The sequence below is a fragment of the Camelus ferus genome, chromosome 13 (assembly GCF_009834535.1).
Source record: "Camelus ferus isolate YT-003-E chromosome 13, BCGSAC_Cfer_1.0, whole genome shotgun sequence".
NCBI classification, from domain to species: Eukaryota; Metazoa; Chordata; class Mammalia; order Artiodactyla; family Camelidae; genus Camelus; species Camelus ferus.
Window position 1 is genome coordinate 661,334 of NC_045708.1, and position 23,759 is coordinate 685,092.

Genomic DNA, 23,759 nt, shown 5'->3' on the forward strand with positions numbered 1-23,759 from the left:
TCCGTTTGCCAATGGAAAGCCTTACAGGACAATGAAACCTGATTTAATACGAAGAACTACATCTTTCTGGAAATGGTTAATTTTAATGGAGGCACCGGGGAGTGAACCCAGGACCTCTGGAAATGACTAACTCTAGACATGGACAATTCAAACGCCTCCTAATTCCCTCTACCCCAACCCCCAGACTCAACTGGTCTGGGCAAGGCTCTTCTGCTGGCCAAGGAGAGAAGCCTCACTGGGGAGCGGGGAGAGGCTCGACAGGCCCCAGGACAGGGCGCACGCAGGCCCGGGACGCCGGGGCCGGCTCCTGGTGACCCCGCCGTTTGCGGGGCACCCGCTCTCTGGCCTTCTGCCACCTCTGCTCTTGACTTGGGAACCATCCAAGAACACCCATAACTCTGTATTCCAACGCCCACTCAGCGTCAGCTGTGTCTGTTGCTAGAAAGTCGTCTGCACCAGCCCGTCCCCAGGCCGGGTGGCCAGCCAGCGGTGGCAAAGGAGGTACAGCTGCCCCGTCACGGGGACTACGAGCGGGGCCCCCAGGAAAGAACACAGCTCTTTAACAGTGACAGACTCCCCCCTGTAAGTTACATAAGCTCTCGTCTCTTCACTCTGGCTGGCAGAGAGGAGTCATAAAGCATCAAACACGAATACATACACATATAGCAAGAGATAATTCAGTTCCCAGAAGTTTGTGGTCAACAGATACATGTGGTTCTTAAAAAAAAAAAAAAAAAACCTGAAAAATCTCTTTAATTTTTTTCCCCCTTAAAAGCAGTCATGGCTATCCCCACTGTCTCATCCACTCACTGCATCAAAAATAGAAGGGGGGAGAGAGGGCCATGGCCAGAACCAAATGGCATCTAACAGGTATTTACTTGTTATTCTGATAAAGCATTTATGTTTTCAGTTCATCTGCCACAATTGTTGAGGAAAACTACAGGCTACCTTCCAGAAGTCCAGCCTTAAGGAGAGTTTCTTAGATGATGAATTTCACTTTTCCATAAAGGACACATGATAAATGCCAACGAGGCCCCTTCAGTCGACACCACTGTGTGTCCTCCCACCTCCCCTCTGCTGACAGACAGAACCAAAATGACTCAACTCTGATTCCTGGAGAGGGAAACACCCGCCTTCCGCCCTCACCCTGGTACCTCCAGTGGGTGAGCCCCTCCTCCCGGAAAACACACGGCCCCCTAGGCTGCAGGGACCAGTTCAGGCAGATTGTGAGCCATAAAAAGCTCCAGCTCCCAAAGTGCACAGCAAGGTGCAGCGAACTCTGGGTTACAAAATCATTTTGAGTTGAGACAAGTGCAGAGAAACCTGACAGATGACAGACACCACAGGAGCAGCTAGCTCAAGGGAGTTCACAGCTCCAACAGCAGGTGGCGCTGCACCCCCGTCCCCATGACATCACATCCTTATGAGGCAGGCACGCCCTTACAAAGCAGGGTTTTCAGTGGTTGCTTCGATAAAAAAACATGGAACAGGAAATGAAGACAGCCACGTCCAGTCTGATCCTGAAGTCTGAGAAGCTGTGCTGCCTGTCAGTTAACGACAGCGGTTTATTCAAGAATAACAGTTAAGTTTCCTTCCATTTATGGGTATGACTTTTTCAAATGGCTACCAAGGTTTTAGGACATAAATACTTAGATTGTTTGGACCTAAGGACTCAATAAAGGGAACTTTCAGGTACTTATTTTGGCCTGGGGCACTGTGAAAATCCTAGGGACACTAAAGGTGCCATGAATTTGGGAATCTTTGCATGAAGACTCAAATCTGGGCCTCAGAGTGTGGATGGGGGAGGGAGGGAGGCAGAGCAGCAGGAGGTGATGCTCAGAAACCCACCACCACAACCCCACCCAGAGCCTCGCCCAGCTCTCCGCCCCACTGCCTTATGTGTGGGCTGCAAAGCTGGACATCACAATAAATTCACCCAGAACTGACTTCCTAATCTTCATGTTCCCGGACAAGACCAAGAGGAACCCAGTGCCTGGTTGCTGAAAGGCACTTCCCCAGGGAAGGCGGGAAGTGCGCCTGGCCTGGAGGACAGGTGCACCGTGGAGACCTTCGACTCCTGCAGAGAGAAGGAGGGAGAGGCAGCCGGGCCGAAGCCGGGAGCTGGTGCTGAGGGAGCCGAGAGGCCAGGAGACGAGGCCCATGCCTTGAGGTGTGCAGATCAGACCCTTCAAGCCGTGCAGAGAGCATCAGAGACGCTCATCAGAGAGGGCCAGGACACAGCGTCTCTGTGGGGCTCTGCCCAAGGGGCACAGCCTGACGCTAAGCCTGAGGAAGCCCGGCAGACCCAGGGCAGCCGGCCTGCCTCTTCACAGTGTCAAGGACAAGAACGACAAAGACAGGCCACTCCAGACTAAAGGACAGACACGGCTTCTAAGTGCGTGTTCCCGGACGGACTGGATCTGGGTGAAAATCGAAGCAGCACAGAATAGAAAGGAGAGGGCTAACAGGCTTAAATTCACTGCCCGTGGTAACTGCACCGCGGCTGTATAAAGATACATGTCACTGAGGTGCCGAGTGGAGGCGGGAGCGCGTCCTGCTGCTCGCTCCTTGGTGCTGTGCTCGCATCTGCTTCAGAGTTAAACTGGCACGTGCACTCGAGGAGCAGCCTGGCGGGACGCGGTGGGCTCGGGACTGCCGGGCCCCCAGCCTTCAGGCAGGGAGGACGGCCTCAGCCAGAGGGGCTGGCTCTGCCACTGAGAGTGAAGTGCTCCCTGAAGGAAGCGGCTCACCAGGAACACGAACTCCTTGAGCTGAGCGCCACGTTCTGCGGCTCCTAAGTGCACAGCGGCGAAAGCCGGGCACTGTCATGGGGGCAGGACGATGACACCGGTAAGGAGAGCCCAGCGGAGGATGCAGGGCCACCCCAGGTAGGGAGTGCAGCCAGACCTCAACTGCAGTGGCCCGAGTGCACGCCACTTGGACAGAACTCAGGGCGGCACCCCCCAAGTGTGACAACCCCAAATGTCCCTGCCTGCGAGGGCTGTCCCTCTTGCCGCCCGTCAGTGGAGGAGCACGAGCCCCAGGAAGGCACACTGACCAACCGACCGCATTGCCACCCTGGGGATGGGGGCCACCTGCAGCACACATCTGTGTACAATTTACAGACCTAACTACAGTCTCTGCTGAAATGCCCCTCAGGAGAACGAAGTGCCTTTTTAATGACTAAATCCATAGCCCTTAAGTCCCTGTATCTTCCACACGTCTGTTCTGTTAACAAGAGAATTAAGAAAATAAATAATAAACCCAAAGAACTTAGTCCTTGCCCTCAGAGTGAATTTTTAGACCCCACTTCCCCAGCACAACCACCAGAGAGGAATTCTTCCAAAGTACTTCCAGTACATGCACTTTCAAATTTCAAGTATCACAGTAAAATTCCAAAGTAAATTTAATTCGGAAACATTTAGAAAACCCACCTAGTGTTCTTGTGTGTAGAATGCCCCGTTAGCTTAGCACGTAACTGGTAACAGGGAAGTCTTAAAAGCAAGACACACAGCAGTTTCTCTGTGGAGACCGTGAGCACAGCGATGAAAGCCAGAGGACTGGGGATCAGAAAGGTGGTCTGGGTCCCAGATGCGACCTCAGGAAAGCCGGTTCTCTACTGGTGAGGGGTCAGAAGGCACCACGTGGCCAAGAGCTCAGAGCAGAGGCCCGGGCAGCAGACGCCGTCAGTCTGGTGCTGACTTTCCTGTCACAGCCGAGAGGCCAAGGGACAGACGGGCACTCAGGTAAGCTGTCTACAGGCACAAACCTGAGCCTTGGACTGATTACTCACCCGGGCCACTGAGGATTCTTCTTTTGATTTTCAACCATCTTAAACTGTAAAAGCCATTCTTAGCTCGTGGCATACACAAGAAGAGACGGCAGGCCGTGGCTGCCAACCTCCGGCGCGTAGCGCAGTGCCTGGCACACAGCGGGGGTCGAGGAACCTCAGCAACCCTGACCCTGGAACACCCTGCACATCTCAGCCTCCGACCCAGCAGCTGACCCCAACTCCAGCGCGAGCTGCTTCCCCCTCCCCAGGCTGCTCCTGCTCGGTTTCACTTAGGAGACTCCTGGCGCTCCTCACTCCAGGAGAAGAGCTTTTGCACCTTTACATTAAACTAAGTAATCTTGTCCATCAATTTTGAAAAATCCATTATACAAAGTATCTCCCCCCACAGCTTTATCCCTTAAGTGGAATTCTGCCTCTTACAATGTACGTTATCAGCCACAAGGCTTCATTTCGGCCAAAGACCGCCCCGCGTCCTCTGTCCCTTCTGTCACCTTGCAGAGGTTGCTACATGTGTGCTGCGTCTCCCCTCCTTCACATGGCTCCGAGTCAGGCACAGTGAGCCCAACCAACCAAATTTCTCACGGTCTTCAGTTTTGCCAGATGCCCAGTACTGATTTCCTGAAGTGTTACTACCTAACGTTACTGAAAAGTACTGTCGGTAAGATCAGTAGATCATAGCTGTTATGTTGGTAACAACAGCATGTACTCTAATATGAGAACTAGTCAAAGGAAGCAGGAGAAACATGAAAACCTAAGACGCTATGGAGGAGCAGACACAGCGCCACCGAAAGTCTTCTCCCTCACGGGCAACCTTCATCAATCACACCTCAGTTTAAAAAGAGGGAAACTGGAACTATGGAATTCCGATAATACGCTCATTTCAGTCACACTGGCTTTGAGAGAGCTCCTGATACTTTCAAACATAATGTGCTTTTATATTTCTTCCAAAATGAAAATACCCTTTTCCTAACTCTCATATTCTTGGTAAATTTTCCACAAAAAATGCAGGTAAGACGTTATCTCACTGCATCATGCTCCCTGCCCCTATCTGCCCCCAAGAAGTAACTCCCGTCTCGCGGGGTGAACAGGGGCACCTATTTCCTCCGGACTACCTGGTACAGAGGTGCAGAACTGCCAGACGCAACTCAAACACCACCACTTCCCCACCTACACGTGCTCTGAAACGTCTTCTCCCGCCACTTCCACTTACTGCGCGGCGTTCGTCTCAGGACCGTGAAGAAGAGCCACTTACAGCCTTTAAACCTGCTGCGGAGTATTCTGCGTCCCTTCATGTGACCGACCCCTACCAATGGGTATTTAGTTTCATTCGTTCATTCATTCCACAAATATTTTTTGAGGTGTACTATGTTCCAGGCACTGTTAGAGGATATCAGGGAATAAAAGACAAAGGTCTCTGTCCTCTGGAAATACATTCAAAATGCGTTAAGACATGTAAAAGTACATAGAGTGTAATGGCGTAATGCCATTTATGTTTAAATAAAAATTACCTGTATGTATGTATACTTAAAAAAAAACTCTGCCCTCATGAAACTTATATTCTAGCAGTTAATAACAATTTTTTGCTTTTTCTTACCAGAAACTGTTAAGTGAAGGTTTCTGACACTTTTTTAAAAATTTTGTTTTTATAACTAATGTTGTAATAAGTATTCTTACATTTTTCCTATGAATAAATCTCTAAAAATAAAATTGCTGAACAATTTATTTTGGAAATGTTCCCTTTGTATCAAGGATATTAACCCTTATAATAGATTTATTTCCAGTACTTTCTCCAATTTGCTTGCCTGTGAACTATAGTTCACAGGCCCTCTATCCAATGTCTCTTGCTATAGCTGTGTTCTGAGTATTCAAGCTTTTACCCTCAGCGTCACACTAAGAAACCCCTTCCCCATACACCTCACCTCAAAGGTTATTAAGTCTTCTCCGCAACATTTTTCGAACACTTCCATGTTTTAATTTTTACTCTTAAATCTTTAATCCACCCAGAGTCTCTATGTGCCATGGAACGCAGTTTTCAACTTTGTTTTTCCCAACAGACGGCAAGCTGACCCACCACCTTTCACGTCAAAGTCATCCGTTCCTGCTGACCTGCAGCGCTGCACTGGTCGTGAACCACGTTCCCATAAACGTCTAGACGGCCACCCAGACTGCTCTGCTCTACCTGCGTGCTTCAGAGAACTTTTCTGTTTATAGCTCATAGAATACTCCCCCCCCATCTTTCTTTCACAGAACCAACTCCTCTCAAATATGTGTCCCTCCAAATTAAATGCCATTTAAGGAATACTCCAGCGCATGCGTGTGGGAAAAGCGCACGCAAGCTCTGTACCCATGTCTGCCGAGTCCTCTTCTGTCTCTTCAATAACGCCTTCTCCATGTGGGTCTTAGAGCTGACAAACATATTTTCTCTTCATGAAAAAGAAGTTTTAGGCCTAACAACCACTAAAAAAACGGCATTGGTCTATCTGCTTAAAAACTCAAAAAAAATTATTTGTAAAGTTAGTTTCTATAAAGGAGTCAGTATTTACAAAAAAAGCAAGCTTTCAGTAAGACCCATGCTCTTCTGTCGTGAACCGCTCTGCTCTTTGACTTTTCTGACCACTCATTACTTAAGACACATGACTCGAATTATTGACTTCGGTAGTAACACTAAAAACAGAATTTCACTATAAAGCAACCATAAAGTCTATTTCAGCTGAGCACTCAGCACAAAGCGCTTAACTGCAGGCGAGGACTGTGGCGCTGGTTCCCCGCCCCGGGTATCTCCAAGGCAGGACCAGGTCACAGGAGACGCACCTGGAGCCGGAGCCTTCTTCTCACCCCTGCTTCCTCCCCCGCGAACCTAAGCCACAGGAACAACTCAGGAAAGACAAGGGTGACAGTGAGAGGAGCTGGCACGTCTAGCCAGTTGTTCATCATGCACCTGCTTCCTCCTTTCTGCCTCTTCTTCCAAATGACCCAATTACCCTCAAACTTTCTCCCCCAAGAACATCTCTGATTTTATAATAGGCCAGTTTCTGCAAAGCTTCAGAGCTACTTATATGTATCAATTTGTCACATTAGCCTGCACCTGCTTGTAATGCTGCTTCTTTATATGCCTTAGATGAAAAAAGACAATCTTTTGTTTGGCATCAAATTCCTCCCCCTCCCAATCAAAGCCATCTTTCTTGACCTCGCCGTGTCGCTTCCAAACCTTAAAATTCTGAGCTTAACAGGCCCTTTTTTTTGGTTGGGGGGAGGTAATTAGGCTTGTTCATTCATTCATTCACTTTTAATGGAGGTACGGGGCTTCAACCCAGGACCTTGTGCATGCTAAGTGCGCACTCTAGAACTCAGCTATACCCTCCCCTCAGCAGGCACTTTCAGTAGACTGTTATGTACAGGAGAGTTGCTGAAATGACAATAACGTATCAGCTGCTGTAAGTTAATTCAACCCATTTTTCAAATATAGAACAAATTAAACTGTATGCTAATTCAAACTGCTGTTTAGCCTCATGAGACTTAACGGAGCTAGGTCTACCCCATGCCCCACGCGGCATCTAACTTGCTCACCTGAGGAGAGCAGCGTACCACTTGGGACAAACTGCAAGGCCAAGGGACCAATGAAACGAAGGGCCAGTCCAAACGGCTGGCACCAGTGACAAGACCGGTCTGTGGGTACAAAGATAGGTAAGACTCCCCTGAGCTTTTCTTAAGGCTTTAAGTCTTCTGCTACCACATCAATTTCCTCTACTAGCTGGCTTCTCAGAGTGTGGTCCAGACGGCCTGGGAGTGGGTAGAAGAGCTCACTCGCTCGTCCTGCCGCCAGAATTAGGTTCTAACAAGACCCCAGAGGACTTCATCCAGTCACGTTCCGAGACCCAAACAAACATTTGGTTTAGGATCTCCCTATTTCAAAACAGAACTCTCCACTCTTCCCACATCAGCCACCAACTACTGAGCCGTTTCCTTCACCTCCTTCCCCCACAGCAAAGCTTGTTGAAGCCACATCTACACAGGTGGTCTCCCCTTCCTTAACCCCTGGTTCAACTCACCACAGTCTGGCTTTTGCTCCCCACCATGGCACCTGGTACCTGCAGCCCTGAAGTCGGAGGGACCCCTCAGCAGCGCTCCGTGCAGTGGGTTCCCCGCCCTCCCTCCCTCTCCAGGGCTGCTGCGCCCTCCCTCTTTCAGAGCTCTGGTGGCTGGGCATCCCAGCCCCGCTCCTACCTCCCATGCACAGGTGACAGCACCCTTTCACAGAACTGAAATACGGGGGAGGGATAGCTCAGTGGGAGAGCACATGCTTACTGTGGGTTCTATCCCCACCCAGTACCTTCATTAAAAAATTAGTAAATGAAAACAAATAAATCTAAAGAACTGAAATACTACCTCTGACTTCCAGACTGACTCCAGGTCAACACACCTACGAGCCAACGCTTGCACTTTGTTTCCTATGTCCACTCTGGACTTCAAATGTCCCTAGTGTGGCTCTCGTCCCCACTGGACAGGCAATAAACCTGGCCACTCTCTGTCCTCATCTTAGTGCTGGACATCACTGTGCCCTAAGTTTGCAAAGCAAGCACTTAAGACTCACCCTCGACTCCTTCTCATCCGTCCTCCATCAGCACCCTGGCTGCTCTGTCCCCGAGCAGATCCGCATCTCCCCACTTATTTCCATCTCCTCAGCCCCCATATCTGTAGCCAAGCCATATTGTTTCTCATCAAGTCTCCTTTACATGATCTTTGTCTCTCCCCCTTCCAAATATCCAGTCTTCATTCAGCAACCTGAACAAGCTTTTAAAATTCACGTCTTGTCATTTCTTGCTTCAGAGTGTTCACTGACTTACCTCCCACTGCCCCAAGGGAAAAACCCAAGCCTTCCTCCACGGCAGGGCAACCATGGGAGGCTCAGTCCACCCCAGGGCACTCCTGACAGTCAAAGAGGGCACTGGCCAGACACCTCGGCTCTCCAGGGGGAAACTGCCACTGTCCTGGGAAACTGGGTGGGGTGATCAGGGCTGTCTTCCTCTCCAACCCTGGCTTCTCTGGCCCTGATCCAGCCATGAAGCTTCAGCTAGCCTGGCCCCTCCCCACCCTGGGGCCCTGGCAATCGCTATTCTCTGCACCTGGAGGGCGCAGGCTCTTCACCCACCGGGCTCTGGCTCACCCTTCAAAGGTGACATCTGCTCTGAATGGCCTCCCCCAGCTAACCTAAACCAGGTGCCCTCTTTCCACTCAGTACCTCACCGCCCTCGCCCTACACCTGAAACTCGGTAATCCACCATTTCACAGCGCCCCCCGGAAGAATGAAGATTGCACGCGATCTCCTAGTACTTGCTTGTCACCACGCAGCACCCTGCGGAAAGCTAAGTATGCAGAAAACGTCTGTTCAATAAATCGATGGGACTCATTCCACAGAAGTGTCAGTATGAGCTGCGCACGCTAAAGCAGGCAACTTTCAATCTCATGTTACAGAGAAGTCTGTGACAGATTGAAAAAATGGCCACAGACTTGGGCAGCTCCTCCTGTAAGAGCCAGTCTACTCTCTCGCTCCAGTCTGTCTGGGCCTTGTAGCTTGCCTGGACCACCAGAATGTAGCAAAGGTGACGCCGTGTGACTTCCCAGAAAGGTCTCAGGGAGCCGAGCCACTTCTGCCCCTGCCCTTTTGGACCGTTACCCCGGAGGCCTGAGCCAGCCTGCTGGAGAGGCCACATGGAGGACAGAGGTGCCCCTGGCCAGAGGCCACGCAGGCGAGGCCGTCCCAGAAGTCAGACCAGCCCACACGCCGACTGACTGTAAAGCAGGCGTGAGCGCAGCCACCACCACCCAGCGTGGAGCGAGCTCTCCTGCCCTGACTGACGGTGGTGAGCACACAGCCACTGCTCTGTCATCACACCCGGAGGTAGTTTGTTACCCAGCAAGAGAGATACCCTGCACAGGGTCAGGCTGACTTTTTTTTTTTTTTTAGCTGAAGGATACAAGTTAAAGTCAGAGTTCTCACTCTTGGCTTTTATTTTTCAGAGCCGGCATCATCTAAATCTGAGAACAAATGTTTAGACTAGAAGAGCGGCTGTTTTAAAGCTCTTCTTCCACGGCTGAAGTGCAGCCGCTACTCAGCGGCTTAGCATCTTTCTGAAGACGTCAAGTTTTAAATTATGGGCAATGTGTGCGGTCAGTTCCATTTTAAGAAAACGTAAAGAAGACATGATGGTCCCTTACTGATTCAAAAAGCACATTTTAAATGCCTTGCCAATCAGTATCAGGCACCCAGGTCCTCCCTGCTCTCGAGTCCATCGATTCCCAGGAAAAGTGCCCTGCCCGCCCCCTTCTCATCTCTGGTTCTGCAGCAGTCACCCCCAAACCCACACCCCATCAGCAGTTATGCAATCTCAGGCCTTTCCCATAACCCTCCTATGTGTCTTCAGGAAACTGCCTAGACACTCAGGTTCTCATTAAGTGGTTTCACAGGCCACCATCACCAAACCTGACTGTACACCAAGTTCACTGGGGCATTTTGTTAAGCAGAGTCCCAGGTTTGGAGATGGACACTTTCAGGGGCCCTAACTCAGTCAGGCTCAAGAACTAACCCTGCCCCCAAAACAGCCCGGCTGCTGCGCCCTCTGCTTCCTGCCTGTGCTGCTTCAGGGAGTCAGGGGCTGGCCTCACAGCTCCACAACTATAACTCGAGGGGAAGGCCCTGAGGGCAGTAACTACGGTCCATCAATGTGATCAAGGAGACAGCGGTGACCAGAAAAAGCCTCTCTGAGGTGACACTCAAGGCTGAGACCTGAAGGATGAAGGACTCAGCAATGAAAGCAGCGGGAGGAAGATGCCAGGTGGACAGGTGAGCAGACAAGTCTGGAGGTCAGAAAAGCCGGGGCAGAGAGAGAAATCTGAGAGTCATCAAAACTCTCAGTAAACAGCATTTAAAACAAACAACAGACAGGAACAGACGTGCTCACCTAAGGAGAGGCCAAGAACAGAGAGTCCTGGACTCAAGACAGAGAAGCACCAGACAGCTGAGGGCACGCAGGGCCAGCCAAGAGGAGCCCTGGAAGGAGACCAGGACAGACAAGCAGAAGGGCAGGGGGAGGGCTGGGAACCGAGAGAAGAGTGCTTCTCAACGAGGCGGCGGTCAACGGAGCTCAGCGCGGAGGCAGGATATGCTGCAAGCAGAGAAGAGCGATGTCTCAGAGAGCCTTTCACCTGCAGGCGGAGGCAGGGGCACCTACAGGCACGGGGCATGGAAACGAGACAGACAGAGATTCGAACGGCTTTTCCGGCCTCTGACCCCACACTGACCTGAAACGTCCAACTCCACTCCCGGACTGTGGTTCTGTGAGACACGCAGAATCCCGGTAAGACGTTTTCCCTTTCTATTTAAGTTCCCAACTGAGACTTCTTTTCACAAGCTCGGCCAGGAAGGGAAGGAAAGACAGGGGGGATGTGGAAGTAAGAACGCAAGGAGAACAGGGCCAACGATGACGCCCCAGGTAAGTGCAGTGGTTCCAAAAGTGCCCCCAAGTGTTCTTGTCCACCTGGAACCCGCAACTGTGACTTTATTTGGAAAAAAGGTCTTTACAGGTATAATGGGCTTTAACTCAAAATGAGGCCAGACTGGATTAGGCCCTGATCCAATGGCCAGTGTCCCTACAGGAGCAGAGACAGAGAGAAGGCCATGTTCAGACAGAGGCAGAAACTGGATGGCCAGCAACCACAAGCCAGAAAGAGGCACCAGAGGGAGCCACCCTTCCCACACCTTCACTCAGACTTCGGCCTCCAGAGCTGCTATTGTTCTAAGCCGCCCAGTCAGCCCCAGGACACTAACAGAGTAACATCCCAGAGCCAAGCAGGAGCCCTGAAAAGGGAGACAGCACCACAGGCGGGAGTAAGAGCTGGGCAGCACGGAGGAGGAGGAGCGCTGGGCCTGCTAAGCCTGAGGGCGAGCATTCCGTCTGCGCCGCCTCCAGAGCCCTAGGAGGTGGGAAAACGGGTAGAAATAACTTGCTCATGGCCTCACAGCTCAAGACTCGGCAGAGCCGGATGTCTGGCACATGGGTGATTGATGGTTATGTGGTTACTAATCATGTTTCCAAAGATGTCCTCCAGAAACACACATAACATGTGACAAGGTAGAAAAACTAGGATTTAAAAATCCACATATACAGTTTGATCTCCAATCTGGGGGGGGGGGATCTCTGAACACACATGCATGAGCAGTAAGACTAAATGAAAATACAACAATCTTGCATGGTTATTTCCTAACAGGTAAATTACAGATTTTCCCCCATTTTTATATTCCTAATTTTCTACAATCAACAATTAAACATTTCTTTTGCTAAAATACAAAGACTAAAGATAAAAACTGAGACAATTAAATAGACTTACAGAAAAGGACATCTTTATAAAGACGACGGTGGGGAAGCTTAGGGGGACAGAACAAGGTGCCCAAGCAGTGCAGACAGGACAGACAAGGACCTGAGTGAGGCCATGAAAACGGTGCTGTTCCCAGGGAGTTTAATTTCTGTTTTATTTTTTTTGCTGGAAGGAGGTAATTAGGTTTATTTATTTATTTATTTGTATGGAGGTACTGAGGATTGAACTCAGGACCTTGTGCACGCCGAGCGCACGCTCTACCACTGAGCAATACCCTCCCCCTCCCCCCAAGGGAGTTTAATTTTAAAAAGAGAAAAATAAGAATAGTGGCTGGAAAAGATACCAAGATTAACTGGGGGACTGAGTTACATAAGACCTATTAGTCATGTCTGAAGGTAGACTAGAAGAAGCCCCAGAAGAAGAAACTATAAAGATAAAGCTGTTGGTAAAATGTTCTCCAGTGGAAGAATCTTCCCTTCAATCATACATGAAGGAGGCGGACGCAGACACAGGAGTCTTCTGAGACAAAAGTGCAGGGAGGCGAGCTCCTGCTGGATGGTCCACAGGCTCTGGAGGCAGACAACTTCAATTCAAACACGGCTTCCGCGGATTCCTGGCTAGGACTCTGGCCAACTACTTTACCACCTCCCAGTAGGTTGAGGCATCTGGGAAATGGGGCTGCTCACAGCACCTGCTAGGAGCTGGCGCGAGGCTCAAACTGCAATACCATGAAGTCCTGGCACAGCAGGCAGCCAACAAGCCCGGGCTAACAGCTCGGGTTCATCGCCTTGCAAAACGCAAGTGCACCTACTGGCAAGGGAGCTGAACCGCAGGTGGGGGACCAGAGGGCCGAGGTCTGAAGGAATCTGTTTCACAGGGAGATCTTAAAGTAGCTCTCCCAACATACTGTCTACACATGCCCGTCCATGCCAAGTGGAGACCACTGTCAGCTTCCCAGCATCTCTTATTTCAGCTCCAAGCACATCCTGTCTCGGGGCTTCTCCCTGTCCATCCTCTCACCTCCCCCTGCTCCTGCTCCAATGTTTCCACCACACTTTTTAAAATGAAATCCCAGGAATTTCTCTGGCCCTGCCCTGACTTCTTTTTCAGCATAGCCTCTCCCACCATCCAACAGATGATGCTCCTCTCACCAGGGCAGGACTGGCGTCTCATCACTGCCCCAACACAGCCTGCTCCTGGAATAAGCATTTTATTGATACCCCTGCCGTTGACCGTTACAAGTGCTCCTTTCCCGCAGCACCTGACAATGCTCAAGCGACTCCATCTAAAGTCCAGGCAGAACAAAGCCCTCCTTCCACCCCCACTGCTCTCCATCCTTCTTTCAGGGCCTCCCCTCAGCCCATGGCCTCTCACCAGCCCTGACCGTTAACCCCTTGGTCTACTCATGCTCGGCCAGATTTGCTTCTCTGGCCATTGCTTCCCCTCTCAGACTCTTAGGCGCCAACGCCACCCTCATGTCCTGACATCTGACCACTCCTTTATGAGGCTCTCTTTCTCTGCCCGTCCCTCAACACCCAAGCTACGCCAATGGGTCTTCGACCTTTAGAGAATCTCTGGGTTCTTCTCTCCAGGTAAAGGCAAAACCCTACACCTATGATGCTGCTACACCTATAAGGACACATCAGGACAGAGCACCTGCCTCCAGGGGAGGGCCTCTCTGGTCCTCACAGGCCCCTGGGGCCAAGGCCCTCAATGAGCCCCTGCTGCTCTGACTACCACACTGCTCTCCGATCACTGCTGCCAAGAGCCTTGGTCTCAGGCTCCCTTCACATTCCCAACCACTGAGGACCCATGGGTTTCTGCTTATGTGGGTTCTGTCTACACACACTTACTACGCTAGAAATTGAAAGAGGCATGTAAAAAACGTTTAATACTCCCATTACATGTTATTGTAAGCAGTTTTTTTTTTAATAAAAAATAACTAGAAAAATAATTTGGTGAGAAGAACAGCAGCTTTATGAGCTTCAGCACACCTCTTCAACGTCTGCTTCAGGAGGTGAGAGCTGGATTCTCACCTGCTTCCAGCACTCAGTCTGGTGCGGGATCTTGTTTTGGTTGGAGATAAATACTCAGCCTGACACAGATGTGGAGTTAGAAAAGGGAGGAATACTTGATTTTCAAATAAGCATAGACTGTCTTCTTTGATACTACATAAAACTTGACAAGCGGCAAGCTTCTTTTTTTTGTTTTGTTTTGGGCAAGTTTCTTAAAGAGCAATTCTGAGTGGCATCTGAACCACGCCGATTAACGCTTCCACAGCTAACGTCACACTCTGGGGCTCCTTCACTCCACCCCGCGCTTTGACTGGATCTGTCACGCGTCCCGTCCGTCCAGGAGGCAGAAGCGCTGAGCACAGGGCATTCGGAAAATATCAGTTCACTGAGTTAAGCTGGTCTTCCAAATGCTGACACATTTTACTTGTAACATTAAAAAAAGGAACATTTCACTAGCGTCACCACCTATCTTTAAGTACTAGGAAGCTGTCAAGCTCCTAGTATCAGAATCAAGTTTTCCAAAATCCTGATTTCCATTTGAAGCTCAAATTTTATCACTGCCAACAACACTGTCAGGTACTGTCCTTGAAGTATCTGGTTCACTTCGTTTTTAAGAAAATACCTGCCAAATGCCCCTGTCTCAACAGCCACCATTTTCTGTCAGCAGCTCTTCATTTCAAACAAGCACACTGTCCACTCATGCGGGGACCGCACTGACGCCGGGCGCATCAGTGCCTTATGCCCACTTCCCACTTTGTCACACAGACCAAGAAGAAGATGGGTACTCGGGGTGTAAGTTTAATAAAATTAATTTTTATTGCTTCACCAGGGACATTAGATTAAACCGTATTTTTTGTAAACCACAAGCTCACAGTGGTGAAGACACTATGACTACAATCACCGCTACAGCTGGCTTGGTACCGCGGCCCTGATGTGCGCTACAGAGCCAGCAGTCACCCACCACCGCCTTCATCGGCGCAAATGTCAACTAGTGCGAGTGCAATGCCCGGACCTGACGGAACCCGGAGCCCACCAGCCACACTCTTGAGACCCTTCACTCTAAGTGACTGGACACCCAAGACTTCAGCCACCACCACCTAAACACTGAAAACTTACCCAGATGGCTCCTCCAGGGCTCCGCATTCACATGTACAAAAGTCACTAATTCCACAAATGCTGTTTCAAAGACTGGTAACACTGTATCAAACCAAATGTGGAGCTTAGATCCAGAGGCAGATAAACATAAAGGCTGCGGAGACAGGGCAAGGGAAGACTGCAGAGACTGAGAGAGTGGAGAACGCCCTCCGAGGAGGGGATGTCAGAACAAAGACTGGAATGGAGGGAGTGAAAGGTGCAAACAAACCTCCAGGAGAAGAGCTCTGCAGGGAGAAGGGATAGAAAGAAAAGGCTGTGTGTTCCAACGCAGAAGGTGGGAGCACTACTGGGGTCCTCGACCCAAGGGGCTCATTTTAATAAATGCAGAACAGCCCCTGAGATGTCCAGGATAGAAGCCTGCGCTCACTCACCCCTTTCTTACCTTCCATTCAGTCCTCAAGTTGCCTCCATCACCAGCTCCCAGTTTCTCCACTCTGGTCCAGACCCTCTTCCTCTCCACACAGCTTCCTATCTAGAATCTCTGACCATAGTCTTCCTCCCTCCTCTGAGCATGCTCCATTTTTTAAGTACCAAGTGACGATTTTCATCAGCTCAAACTCCTTAAAACCCTTTCAAGGCTTCCTAGAGCCCTCAAGGTAAAACCACAAATGCCTTAGGAGGCTCTGACCTCTCCATGTCCCGCTCTCACCACTCTCCAGCCCTCTGAACTTCCGTCCTTGGATGACCTGCTCTCATTCATTCAACAGACAACTACTGAGCACCTAGCTTGCACTGCACTGTGCTGGATGCTGCAGACACAGTGGGTGAAGGCGGCTAACTGGCTGCATGAAAAAACATACACACCATCTCCTCAGCCTGGAACATTCTTTCCTTCCCCTCTACACACCACCTGTGTGCCAGGTGGGCTCCATCCAACTAAAGGATCCTGTCTCAAAACAAACACTTGCCCAAGGACGCTCTCACTAAACCCTAAAACTAGTTAGCTAGCCCCATGATCCACCACCCTTGTTGTCCACTTTGTATGCAAAGTGCAAGCCAGGCTCCCTAGTAAACTAGAGAGTAAGGCCCTGGACCACACCCACCCTACAGCAACGTGCAGACTCAGCAGCTGGCAGAGAAGCTGCTGCATAAGCACTAGTTAAACAAATTTCCAGTTACCGTATTTTTGAAAATGTATGAAAACTACTTCATTATTATTGTCACTAGTTGTCAAATTAAGGGATGCCAAAAAGTTTTGAGAAATCCAAAGTTAATTCAGCAGCATAAAGGGAGTGGAGTGAGATCTTTAAAAAATAAACAGTAATTTTACCAGTTTCAAAATGAATTATAGGATCAAAATTACCCTATGAAGAAAGCCTTTCAAACTAAACGAAAACAGATCCGGATAACTGGTGGTAGCCAGGAGAGGAGGGGGAGCGAAATAGGGGAAGGGGATTAAGAGGTACAAACCTCAGTTACATTTATTCCCTGCAAGTCACGGGGATCTAACACACAGCACAGGAACACGGGCAGGAACACTGTAATAATCCTGCAAGGGACAGATGGTCACCAGACACATCGTGATCATTTCATACTGTACGCAAACGCCAAAGCACTACGTAGCACACCTGAAACTAACGTGATACTGCACAGCAAGCGTATTTAATTGAAAGAACAGAAAGCTTTTCGAGAAGGAGTGTGAGAGGCGACTTGGGAGGAAGACAGTAAATCAAAGTGAAGGGGACTTGCAAAGACAGCTGATACATGTTCCACACCCTAAATTCATCTTCCTCTGGACCAATCAGAAGACAGGAAAATCAAGTATCTCAATTAACTATTTTCTTATACCATAACTCACCATTATCGCAGTTAAAAAGATTGCTACAAAGCAAGGCCACCAGCAGTAGAAACGGTGGTCTCTGCACAGTGCACCGCCGGCCAGGCGCCGTTCCACGGGCTTCCACCACGCAGGTGCTAACGCACGACCACCCTGGGAAGGAGGGTCTAGATGTCCGTCTTACACACAAGGAGACAGACACAGAGAAGTCAAAAGCCACATCCAAACTCGCAGGTTAAGTTACAGAACTAGGTTCTAACTCAGCGCTTTAAGAAATGAGTGAATTTCTCTCCCTCCCTAAAATTTAGGGATTGTCTTAAAGTTCCTATGACCATTTTTTTGGATACCTATTATTGAAGTTTGAACACTCTCATGTCATTAGAAAATGTCCAGAATTTTTTAAAGTTTTACCAACTACAACGCTTGGACAGGTAGTCAAGTCAGTGTGCAATCCTCATCGGGAGTACATCTTACAGCTGTTACCAGACAGTCAGGAGACATGCACGTACGCAGCCACAACTTCCCACAAGTGAACAAGAATACGTTCAACCATCCCCTTAGTAGTCTGGTCCTGACAGGCTGGAGAATAAATACCATCTTTCCTCCCTTGAAAAAACACATTATTAAGCCTGGAGCAGCTAATTATTAAATCATTATTAATGGCAATATAGACTCAACCGAACAATCTCTTCAGAATTATTACCTTAGATAATCTTGATTCGGTTTATCAGCAAGTTTTCAGAAATGGCTTCTTCCCAGAACCTTCAGTCAAATAAGGGAATACTAACTAGGAAAGCAAAGGAAAAAAAAAAAAAAAAGCAACAACGCTCTATACAACGGGAAGCTTTTCCACCACTGGAAGTCAGCAGTGATTCCCATCCATTACTGTGGCACCTAACAGCAGGCATGGCCACAAGAACAGGAGGGCTGAAAGGTCTTAAAAGCCTTTAGCTCTCCAGTAAGCCACTGACCAGTTCAGTGTCTGCAGACAGCTGTATTTCTTAAATGAGAGCTCTGGACCGACACTCACAGCTCGAAAGAGAAGTACTCCATTCTTTTTCCAAAATAGTCAGTGTGATGTGAGTTACTCAATACATATCCAGACTCCCACATATATTTGGACTGTTTCCTTCTTCCAGTAATGGTCCACATTCAGTTTTATAAATTATTTCTCTGACCTCAGTTTCAACTTAAATTTGTTTTTAACCCCTCATTCTATGTTCATTAAACCAAACATGTAACTGAACTGCCTTCTTTGTAACTTCTCTATCCATTCTTATCAACAAATGCACATCTGAAATCAGAATTTATACTTGGGTTTAAATTTATACCTGGGTTAAAAGATCCTAAAACTTTTTGTTCAGTGCTTCACTAGACTTATGCTAAACAGGGGTTTCAAAATAACATAGCACACCATATGGTCAGGCCCAGATAATAAAATTGAGACTATCTATTACCAATCCACTAATGCTGAAAGCCACAGTCTGCAGTCAGTAAGAACTTAATCCAATTTAGAGACCAACATGAGCCAAATCCTCTGGGCCTTGAGAAACAATCCAATGACGAAAATATAATAAGTGCCAATACTGTACGTCTAAAATAAAATCACGGTTACTCATGACAGTCTTAGCTAAAAAAGCAACTGATGGTACATAAGTCCACAGCTACCCTAAAGATCCTTCTCAAAGCTATTTACAGAAACACACCTTTTCCAGTCAAACCAAAGGATAAGAGACACAGACATTTTCAGCAAAATAAAAGGTAACAGAACAAAACTCCGATGAATTCATTAACTCTGATAAAATCAGTCCTCTTCTGGTGTGGTCAATTTAAGACCTAGGTGATTCAAGCTTTAAAATCAGTCTCTAAACATGAAAAAATATGACAGCCTTTTGGCAGTCTTTTGAATCTCTTTTGAGATTAAAATTAAATCTCAGGAAACTTACGTCAACACCCCCCAAAATAGAAATAACTCAAGATATCAAACAAAGAGAAATCTTTATTAAGGTATCATTAAAGGACACTCTGCTCAGTACCTGCTTGATGAGAGAAATATAGTTGAGTCGTAAACTTGGATTACCGTACCGAAGGAACAGTTTTGTCTAGTGGGTGTGTTCATTTAAGAAAGTGTCAATTCTGACTCAAAACTGCATAGCTGAACAAATTTCTCTGCAAGCACACTCCTGAACTATTTCAGCAGAAGAGGAAACGGAGCGCCAACACTGGCCCCCAGCAGGGAGAACTGGGCGTGAGCCACAGGCACAATCATAAAACTTAACTTTGCTTCCTAAACTCTCACCTTCTAAGAGAAACTTGTAGCACGCACAATGCCTGTGAAACCAGAACCGTGGAACAGAGGGAGTCTCGGAGGAGCCTCGAAGTCCAGCCTCACGGCAGCCGGAAACCCTCCCCCACAGAGTCCGGACGGGACCGGCCTCTAATTCTTCCAGTTTCTCTCCGTTTCTAGGCTGCTCTTATTGTCAGAAAGTTAAATAAAGCCAAAGCTACCAGCCAGCTCTGCCATCTGAAGGGTCTCAGACCTGTTTCCATGCTGGTGGCATCAGCCTTGTCCCCGCCACACGCCCAGTATTAGTGAGAAAGCAAAAAAGGAACTGCCTGCTCTTTATTTTTGCAATTTGTACCTTCCGGAAGAATCCAGAACAGACCCTGTCTATCTTAACAGAATGCAAACCAAAACCTTTCTCTGAAATAAAGAACCCCTCCACCCCCCAAAAGACTACTGCTTCAAATTAGAAAACAAAGAACTCAGGTAGAAATCTCACCGACAAGCACGGCCTTGAGACCTCACCCTGTATCTGGGGTTGAGAGGAACTTCTCCAAAGCTAATACTTCCCATGTATTTGCCAAGCTTGGGAAATAACCTACACATTTTCTTAGCTAACAATCTCATAAGCATTAATCATTAAATACTGTTCGAGATCACTGTGTCACCAGACAGCAAAATGAAGACACTCCCCAAACCAGAACTACGGATTAAACGTCTACTCCGTTTACGCAGACACTCAGCAATGTACTCTTCGACTGTAAACGTCCACCGCTTCCCTTCCCAAAACAAAAAGCGGCGTTCCTTCAGTCAGCGAAGCTCACAATCCTCACTGAAAAGAGTCCAAATAGCGGAATTGAGCCGATGAAGCTCACAGTGCCTCGGACAGCCGGCCGTGCAATTTAAAGGGCAGGAGCGACGCGTGAACGCCGCTGGAGTCCAACACCGACTCGCAGGGAAAAACACAGGGGCTCCAAGCGCCCGAGGGCTCGGCCGCGGGGCCCAGGAGGGCCCGACCCCGCGCCGCCGCGCCGCGCTCCCCGCCCCCCGGCCTCCGGAAAACGCACCCGGAGCCCCGCGGCGGCGGGCGGCGGCCGACAATGGCAGCGCGGCGGCCCCGCCATCTTGCCGGCCCGCCTCGGAGCCATTCATTCGGCGCGGGGCGCGGGGCCCCCGGCCCGCCCGCCGCCCGCAGGCCCGGCACGCGGCTGGAGGCGCCAGCGAGAGCGGCCCGCCGCAGGGCTGCCCCGCCCGGGCCCCGCGGACACGGCGGGCGCCGGCCCGCGCTCCCCGGCACTTTGTCCGCCCCCCGCGCCGCTTCCCCATTTCCCCGCCGCGGCCTCGCTCCCGGGCCCCCAGAAGCGCCGCTTTTCCCGCACCGCGTCCCGCCGGCGCCAAGGACGAGCGCCCACCGCCCGCTGCAGAAGCAGGGCCGCCGCTCCCTTTGTTCCCGGCCGGCGCCCCTCCTCCGGGCCAGCCTCCCGGGCACCGGCCGCGGGGCTCCAGGTCGGCCCCGGAACCCGGGCCCGGGCCCAGCCCCCGGCGCCCCCCGGCCCCGGCCGCCGCCCCCGCCCCGGCCCCGCAGACCCCACCCGGGCTGGGCAGGAAGACGCGGCCCGCAGACTGGGTGGGGGCGGGGAGAGTGGGGGCGGGGCGGCCAGGGCGGGCGGCCGGGGGCGGCGGGGATGGGGGGGGCGCCAGGGGCCGAGGCTCGGGGCCAGGGGCTGCCGCGCTCACCTCGACGCCGCGTCCCGCCTGCCGCGCCCGCACCCGCCGCCTCAGCCGCCTCGGCCGCCGCCCCGGGAGGTGGTCGCGCTCGGGCCGCTCCGCGGGCGCTGCGGGCAGGTGCGCCGGCGAAGCTCGCTCCGGTCGGTCCCGCGGCGGCCGCTCCACTCCCGCGCCCGCGCCCGCTCCTGCGCCCGCTCCCGCTCCCGCCGCCGCCTCCGTCCGCCCCTTAGACGCCTCCAGCCATCGGGATGGGCGCGGCGGCCCCTGCCCACAGCCTCGGGAAACCCCACGGCCGCGTCACCGCGCACGCGCGCGCGCACGCAGGGCTCAGCCGCGGCACGCCCGCGCGCACGCCCGCGCGCTCCATGCCTGCGCCAGCCCCGCGCTCGTGCGCGAGCCCCTTAAAGGGGCCTTACCTCGCCTTCGGAGACCCGCTCCAGGGAGCACCCCCCCGGGCCTGACCCGCTCGGTGCCCGCGTCCCCGGGCCTGTCTGCGGGGCCCTGCGCTGTCGTGGGCCTGCCTGCTACCGACCGACTTGGTTCCCAGCCATGCGGACGTGGGTGGAGGCCTCAGGGCTGGAGCCTGGCACCGCACCCCGTGCCCCGCATCTGCACCGTGCACCCCGCATTAGGCACCCTGAACATGCGCTTGGTACACAAGCCCCGCATACTCGCTCCGCACCCGACACACACGCCCTGTAACGCACCCTGCGCCCCACATCTGCATTTCACCCTGTACCCTGCACCCTGCACCCTTGCCCCGCATCTACATTCTGCACCCCGCATTCGGCGCCTTGCACTCGAGCCTCGCATTGCATCCCGTGCTCCACATCTGCATTCTGCACCCCTCACACGCGCCTGCCAGCTGGGTTCCGCACACGCACACCCCCAGCCCAGGCTAACCCACACCTGCACTGGATGAAGTCGGTCGGCCTCTGGGATGCCTGTCTTCCGCCTGCCCGCAGAGAGGACGCCCTGCAGCCTAGGGCCAGGGCCTGTCCTCGGAGATGCCCCTGGGGCTCCTTTGAGCTGGGCAGCTGCAGGGAGTGTGGCTTCAGTGATCAAGGCCCTCCTGTAGGGAATGTCCACCTGAGTGGAAGGTGTGACCGTGGGGAAGAGTGTCAGGAGGGACAGATGGTCCACCCCTGTAAATGTGGCTAAGTTAGCCAGGCAGCTGAGAATTGCAGACCCCCAGGTGGGGAAGGGGAAGGAGGCCGAGATGGGTCAGATGTCAGCAGCCTGTAGTTTCCTGTGTTCTCAGAAACCTCCTTGATGTCCATGAGTGGAACCCTCCGCCAATCAGCTCCCACATCATCTGACTTTGGGCTCCCCAGTTCCAACAACTCCCCACGCCATCGACTTCTTCACTGCAAGAGTTTGCGGTCCCCAACCCTAATCAGTCCCTTGCAACCACTTCAGCCCCCTGTCCCCAGTCCCCCCTGTGCTGCCCTTTCCAGACCAAATCCAGGGGCTCCTCCCCCTCCAGGCCTGCATGATTGGCTAAAAGAAGCAGGAGAGCACACCTGGCTCTTAAACCAGGACCACAACCTGCAGGGCCTGTCACCCCTCCCTCCCCGGCCTGTTCCCAGCTGTGGCTGATTTGTCTCTGTGTGTGTGTGTGTACCTGTCTGTGTGTGTGACTAGGGTGGCCCTCCACTCCATGGGCCCAGCTTCCCACCTCCTCTGCGGCTGTGCTCCCTGTCCCGCTCCCACTGGTCCTTCCTGCCTCACAGACTTGTCCTCAGCATTCTTGGAGCTCCTCCTCAATTCCTGGCAGAGGAAGTTCCAGGCTTGTCTCAGACCCTCCCTGCCCCAGCTCTGAACTCAACCATTTCTCCAAGGAGCCCTATTTTCTTTCCGTGGAGAATGGTATTTAGAAGCCAGGATCTGGGCCTTGGGTGTGCTTGCTGCTACTGGAGTCAGCAAGACAGAGCTAAGCATGAGCATGTGCAACCACACGTGTGTATGTACACACACACAGTCACACACAGACTACTCCCCCACCGTGTAACCAGTCTCCCATGCTTGCCACCGCCCTCCAAGAACACTGACCCTAGGGGGGATGTCTACTCTGCTCCACTGAGCAAGGACTGAAGGTCAGCCAAATAAAACCACTGACAGGTCCCATTGTCCCCAGATGCCTCCCCTCTGTCCCCCTCACTGTCCAGTGCTCTGGCTCCTCTCTGCTCCTTGGACCACAGTCACTGGATTCTGCACTCTGGCCTGTGGCCCTCGTGACTCCATCTGCCCAGGAGGCTGTCCCCCATAACCTTCAGTCACACCTGCAGTCTCCCCCGCCTGCCCTGGTGCCCAGTGCTGCTCTGGCTCCCCCGACCTCACACCGTTCACATATAGGCTGCTTGCTCCTTGCCCAGCTCTCTCACTGAAGACCAGGCTTTGGCACCTTTGCCCACTGCCTCACCCGCCAAGAAGGACACGGGGTGCCCAGTGGGTCCCCAGGGAATGTGTGTGGAGTGGGTAGAAGGGGTGCGGGCAACAATCTGTGTTCCGAGTGATGGGGACATGACTCAGCGTGAGGACCAGAGGTGGGCGCGGGGGAGTAGGGAGGGTCAGAACAGAATGGTCCCGATGTCCAGGACAAGGGCAGGGGGTGGGATGGGGACAAGACTGCCT

At 51.6% G+C, this 23,759-nt stretch overlaps 1 protein-coding gene across 3 annotated transcripts in view; it reads right to left on the minus strand.

Annotated features, from left to right (window-relative positions):
• GNB1 (G protein subunit beta 1) overlaps positions 1–21,402 on the minus strand; it is a 65,185-nt gene extending 43,783 nt beyond the window's left edge. For all 3 annotated transcript variants that reach the window (XM_032494959.1, XM_032494960.1, XM_032494958.1), the window contains exon 1: positions 21,135–21,402. The gene's annotated coding sequence lies outside the window, so the exon portion shown is untranslated. The remainder of the gene's footprint in view (positions 1–21,134) is intronic.
• Positions 21,403–23,759: the final 2,357 nt, after the last annotated feature.